General features: G+C 48.0%; 1 long non-coding RNA gene across 1 annotated transcript; it reads left to right on the forward strand.

The window, feature by feature from the left end:
• Positions 1-430: 430 nt before the first annotated feature.
• Positions 431-2,711, forward strand: LOC308617382. Its single transcript, XR_014015866.1, has 3 exons — positions 431-1,458; positions 2,232-2,286; positions 2,557-2,711. It is a non-coding gene; the product is annotated as an uncharacterized lncRNA (long non-coding RNA).
• The last annotated feature ends 4,119 nt before the right edge of the window (positions 2,712-6,830 follow it).

Here is a 6,830-nt window from a genome sequence, read left to right on the forward strand (position 1 = left end):
TATTTGAAAACCTTCTTCTCTGAGCCCAGGGCAGCATTCAGTATGTGACCACTGAAGTGAGTCTGGGTATTTTCCTGATAGGAAGCCAGAGGTAGCAGAGGCCCATTCTGAGGATTCAGGTTCTAACCCAGTCTGAGAATCCTCAAGGTTACCTGGAGCCCTTGAACTTGAATCAGCCCTCACCTCAGAGACACAGGGAATGAAGGTCAGAGCTAGAAAGGCCCTTAGCCACCTAGCCTGGTGCTGTCATTTCTCAGGTGAGGAAACTGAGGCCCAGTGAGGAGAAGCTACTCGCTCAGGCCACACAGAGGGTGGGTCAGTTGGTGGACCAGACCTACATCCCAGGCCTCGGTGCTGTCTGGTTCTTTTCTGCAACGCTGCTTATGAGGGTAGGTGGGTGGCCAGATCTCCACGGAGGGGCCAAAAGCTCTCATAAACACATCATTCAGGGACTAGCATGTATGGTATGCATGCACCCAACACGTACACTGGCCCTTGGACCCTGTCAGCAGAGCTCATCAGTTCCCGCACCCCCAGCACAGTCTGGTTCCTCCAGGGTCATCTTGGACACTCAGGCTCTGGACAGACACAGGGACTCTGAACACCGTGGTAGATATGGTCGTGTCTTTGTACAGAGCTGATGTCAGACACAAAGAGAATTCGTAGCCCAGGCGCTAGGCCCTGGCCTTTACCCATAAGAGAGCAATTCTTAAAGAGCTCTCTCTCTTCCTCTGAGAAGGGCCTCCACAATGTCTCAAGTTGACCTGCTTGGGAAGGATTTGATTGCCCCCTGGTGGCCGTATCTGGCCATATCTTCACGCCCCGCTTTCCAGGGCCTCAGCTTATTCCTTCAGGAAATTTGTACTGAGCCCACTGCTGTGGGCCAGGAAACTGAGTGGTCAGTAGACTGTAGGAGATTGATATGCAAAGCAAGAATTATAATGCAGGTTGATTAGTGCTATTACAGAGGTAAGCTTAGGGTACAAAGTAGGCTTAGGCAAGGAGCCTAAGAAAGACTCCTGAAGGGGTATGGGCTGACATGCTTCCTGGGCTATGTGTAAGTACTCAATTATTATTATTATTATTTATTATTATTATTATTTTTGGAGTAGAAAAAGATTTATTGCACACCTTGCAAGGAGGTGGGTGGCTCATTCCCTAAAAAAACATGGGCTTCCCAAAGGGTTTTGACAAAGCATTTTTAAAAGCCAGGTCAGCACTCAATTATTAAGGTTCTCTTACTTGGAGTTTATAGTTTACCAAAAGATTGCACTTGCATATTCTAGTTTATCCTACTGACAGTCTCATGAGGTATGTATAATTGTCCTTATTTTACAGATGGAGACACTGAGGCCCAGAGATGATCAGTGATTTGCTCCAAGTCACAGTCTTGTAATTGACTCATTTGATTTGTGCAGTTTCCAAACTACTCCATCTGGACCAGACAGCCAGGGGGAGGTGGGTATATCAGGCAAGGGTTACTGGTGATGGTTGGTGTCCACCTCTGCCACCAAAGGGTTGGTAAGGTAGAAGTTTGAACAATTCTCTCCCATCCCCCAGGGAGCAGACTTCTCTTCTTCCAGAGCTGCACAGTGATGCCAGGTGGGCCTCATGGGGCAAATGCAAACTGGAGAGTCCTGGGCCTGGTGACTATATCCCATTCTCATCACACACTGGGAAGTGATGAAAACAAGGGATGTTTAATTTCCTCTTTGCTGCCCCCAGGAATGTAGTTAGCTTCGAGCTTGGGAGCACAGGGTGAGCACTAAAAGGCCCTCTGGACGTGATCCTTAGAGCCACAGCAAGGTAGGCCAGCCTCAGGGTGGGGAGCACAACCCCAGGAGGAGCCTCATCTTCCACAGCCAAGCACAAGCTGGAGGTCTCAGGTCCTTGTTAAAGAAGAATGAAAAATCCGGCGCAGCTATTTAAAAACAGGCAGCGTAATGTGGCCAACAGCTGCAGGGCACAGCCCAGGTAGTATCTGGGAAATCATCCACCACTGCCAGCCCTGGAGAGAGAGACCTTGTGTCCCTGGCCAAGGGGGTATGTGGGTCTATTTAGACTCCCCTCTCATCCTCCTGACCCAGAGCTAGTTCATCAAGGGGTCCTGCTGACACCCTCCCCAGACTGTCTCAACAATCCCACTGCTGCCCCAGGGCCTAAGTCCCATCATCTCTGCTTAGAAATCTGGTTTGTTTCCCAACTGTTCTCCCTCTCTCTTCTCCCCACAGCCTCCCTCACAGGGAAGGACCAGGGCATCGATCCCACCTGCTGGGCTCCCTCAGGGTGAGTCTGGGCCCCAGGATGTACAGACATCTCACAAGGGTGGGGGGCTGCCTCTGGGAAGGAGCTGGAAAAGACTGAGGGGAAAGAGCTGGGCTGAAGAGAGAGCCTCAGTGTGGTAAAGCACAGAGGTGGGCTTGAGTGTGAGGGGCTGTGTGCAGTGGCCTGCTGGACCAACAGGGTGGACTACAGTGCATGTCGACATTTAGATGAGAGAGGATGGGAAGACTTTGCTGGGGCTCGGAGTGACTTGTACCTCCCCTGGGATTCTAGGCCTATGTGTTTTCTAATGAGCTCTAAAATGGAAGCAGCGTGTTCCAAGGACAGGACTCAATGAAGAAGGTCCTTTGGACCAAAGAAATTGACAAGAGGTGGAGGATTTAGATTCAATGAACCTTCACTGATAGCCTACCATGGACCCAACACTATGACAGGTACTTGCTCATATTTAATCCCATTTAGTCCTCACCACAGTCCTATAAAGTGATGAAACTCAGAGAGGTTAAGTAACTGACCCAAGGTCACAAAGCTGGTAAGTGACGGCACTAAGATTCAAACCCAGGCCTCCTAATTCCAATGTGATATGTTACAAGAGTATCTTTAGACTTTGCCAATTTCTGGACATGATGTGGAGACTTCCATGAAGGAGTCATATATTGGGGAAGTCAAATATTCAAGGGAGGGAATGCCAGGTACTTTTACGTAAGCAGATTGCTCCGCCACGGAGTCTGATTTCCCTGCCAGCTCTGTCCTATCCCAGGACACATATTCTCTGCCATGTGTTTGGTTTTGTCAGTGCTCTATAGAACTGCAGTTTCAAGGACTCCATCGCTCCCCAAGCATACAAATGTCTCTCCTTCATTTTTCCTGTTAAGCAGATTTAAAGAATGAACTAAGGGGACTTCCCTGGTGGCGCAGTGGCTAAAAATCTGCCTGCCAATGCAGGGGACATGGGTTTGATCCCTGGTCCGGGAAGATCCCACATGCCGCAGAGCAACTAAGCCTGTGCACCACAACTACTGAGCCTGTGCTCTAGAGCTCGCGAGCCACAACTACTGAAGCCCATCCAGCCTAGAGTCTGTGCTCCGCAACAAGAGAAGCCACTGCAATGAGGGGCCCTTGCACCACAACGAAGAGTGGCTCCCGCTCTCTGCAACTAGAGAAAGCCTGTGCTCAGCAAAAAAAAAAAAGACCCAATGCAGCCAAAAATAAATTTAAAAAAAAGGAATGAACTAAGAATCTTGGCTGCCATTAATTTCACAGCCTAGAATTATTTGCATCCTTTTTTTTTTTTTTTTTGCTTGAGTCATTTTAAAAAGCCCTTGTGATTCTTTTAATCCCCTTTGGTAGAGCAATTCCATTCTCTTCTCTCTTAACCTCCTCTCTCCTGAATGTCCCCTACCCTACCCCCACCATGGAAAGCTTTAAATAATGCAGCAAATTCTTGTTTCATTTCCTTTTCTTTGTTTCCAGATGGATTTTTCTCCCTCAAACATCCCTGGGAATCATTTCTGTCAGTTGCTTCACTGGATGTCCCTTGGTCTTTACACTCATCTAACCTCTCCTCACCTCAAAATTGCAGTTTGCTATTTTAATTATAGTTTCTCTTGCCACACTTGAGGTTTTTTTCCTATTACGGTCCTCTACCTTGCTTAGATTTTAATTCTTTCTTCCAGTGCAGAGAATTCATTAAGATTTCTGGATTACTCCAATTTGCTTCCTTGATGGTGAATAATTCTTCTTAGTCTGTGTATGATTCTGATTGGTCAGATGCTGAATTAAGTTGCTGAGCAGTGAGGCCAGGGTGCCGCATGTGAACTCGTGGCCCCATAGAAGTGCAGATTGAATCACCACCCTGGAGATGGCACGTCTCTGGGTCTGTCTGGTTGCTGCAGTCCTGGGACTGACTGTCTCCTAGACCCGAAGGTGGCCCTAGGGCAGCTGACCGCATGCCTCTACCTCCCTGACCAGCTGGTGAGAGCTCCTGGGACTGTTTCTCCTGGTGAGAGCTTTGGGTTCCATGAATTGCTCCTTGCAGGCTGGGCTGGGCTGGCCTTGACACAAACTATCTGGGTCACCTGCAGCTGTTTCCCAGGTGCCTGCTGGGCCTGTGGGCTGAGGCTGCAGCTGGAAATGAGTCTGGGCAGGAAGTGAATGGGGCAGTAACCCGTGTGACTAGGAAGCTGATGAGGCCTCCATGCGAGGGGAGGACTGGAAAGCAGTTCTCCAATGCATTCCCTGCATAGAAGATGAGCTACTCACCATGGAGAGGAACTACTTGAAAGCTGCCACCCATCCTGTTTGGGCTCACAAACCTGTCCCTGTTCTGTCCTTCAGGTAGGTATGTAGGTCAGTACTGGTGAAAGTCACTTACAGTGGGAGTGTGTAAACTTCAGCTTTGAGCCTGGCTCATTCAGAAACATGGGGTCCTCCAAGGTGACCTAAAAGTCCTGGAGAAAGGGTGGTACACCAACAGCTGCATAACCTGGGTGGGTCACATTACCCCCTGAACCTCAGGGCTGATGTGATACAAGGTTCATGAAGGGCTAGTAATGGGCCCTACTGATATTATGACACAGGCAAGGATGTGCAAGGGACTTCATTCTCCCGGTTGTTCATTGCTTATCTCCTTCTGTAAGGGATTTGAGATAAGAGACCCAGCTGGAAAATGGAGAAAGGAAAAACGCCGTTGAGATCCTTAAGTATAAGATAAGTCTGCAATTGTCTCCAGTGGGAGTAAAGGAAGCAAACAGGAGGGTGGCCCTGTAAAGTCAGCTGAGTAGGGAGAACACAGAGGTGGAGGCCCTAGAGGCCCTGGAGCAGGCTCATCATGGGACATGGGAGGAGCAGACAGGTTGTGCGTTCCTTGTGAGCTTGCCTTCCTGTCCCAGAGGGTTCCTGCATTGGGAACAAGCAGGAAACACCTTCTAAGACATCTGGAAAACCAAATAAGATGGCAGAAAATGAGGCAAATAAATGGTTCCAAAAGTTGGGGTCATACCATTTTGTGAATAATTCTGACACCTACTAGGTACACTTTGTAAATTGTGTTTTTCTATACAAAAGATTTGTTGGTGGGTTTGCCTCTTACACTTCCTTTAATAGTTCAAGGGCAGTACAGGGTCAAGGAGTGTGGCTTGGAGAGGTATATTTTGCTCTTCTTCTCTTTATTAGTCAGTCCCCCAAAAAACACTAAATAAAAATAACATGTTTTGACATGGGCCGTTGATGTAAATCAACTTCCGCAAAGTGTTAATTCAAGCCCCTTTAGAAAGGTTGCTATGTTAATTGATCTGTAAAGAAACAGCTGAATGCCCACCACACCTTGGAGATAAGTCCTCAGTTCTTGCTTCCAAGCAGATTGCAGTTTCCAAGTCTCTCCAGGCAGAAAGCCTAGAGTCCCCATTCCAAGGGTGCTCGATGAGGTACCTGCATGAGGGTCGGCTGAAAACAGAAGCCTAGAGCGGTCTGGAGCCATGAGGGATGAGCTTGTAGCCCAGTAGGGATTTCAGGTGGGCTGAATGCAGGGGGTGCATGTCCTCTGGGGAGGAGGGCAGGGCAAAGATGGAGGTGGGAGAGAGTCTGGCTGCTCTGAGAGATGTAAGGGTTGGTCTGTCAAAAAGGTGGGTGTCTGGAAAGGAGAAGGAGATGAGGTTGGAAAGATAGTGGTGCCAGACCCAAGAAGGCCTTGGTTGTTGGGTGAAGGAGGCAGGTCTGTGTACTTGAGCAGGACTCTCCACTGAAGGCTTCTAAGCCCAGAAAAGCTGGGGTGAAAATCGGATTTTAGGAACATTGGTCAGATGTAGGATAGCCTGGAGGGTGGGGCTGACCAAGGAGGTCAGTAGGGAGACTTTGGCTCTGAGTCCAGCATGAGAAGCAAGGGCCTGGACTAGTGTGTATGTCATAGGAATGAAAGGGTACATAATAAGTGAAATGGAAAGGACACGACAGTAGGAGGGGGACAGCCCAAGAGTGGGAGGACTTGAAAGTTAGGAGGAGAAAAACGCCCCAGAAGCAGGTGACACGGGTACTTTATAGTCCCAAATTCCCCAGAGAGGGCTAGTTAATTAGGCTAGTTACTGCTGTCCAGCCCTTGCTAATGTGTGTACTAGAGCAGCAGAGATTTTCCACAAGGAAACACAGATTGAGGCAGGTAGAGGTTAATGTGGTCTGCAAATAAACCGCAGATGAATCCTCAACAGTACTTAATGCAGGGTAATACGTGATAAATTATTCACATCATACAGTGTAATAAGCAGGTTGAATCTGTGGCACTAGGCCTCTTGAGCTGTATTTTACATTAGATCCTCCTCTTATTCCTCTTATTTAATCATTTTCAGAACACCTGACTGAAATAAGTATTTCAGGTCCCATTTTTTTTCCCTGCAAAAATAAATTTGATCATTCATTCATCTCATGACATTCTGACATTTACCATACTCTTACGTTAAAAAAAAGATGATTAGAAAGAAAAGAGCTCAGTAATTAGGCACAGGAGGAAGCTGGAACATACTTTTCCTAAGGTTACCCCTTCTGGCCTTCACGGA

This window comes from Mesoplodon bidens (assembly GCF_964165515.1).
Source record: "Mesoplodon bidens genome assembly, chromosome: 5".
Lineage (NCBI taxonomy): Eukaryota > Metazoa > Chordata > Mammalia > Artiodactyla > Ziphiidae > Mesoplodon > Mesoplodon bidens.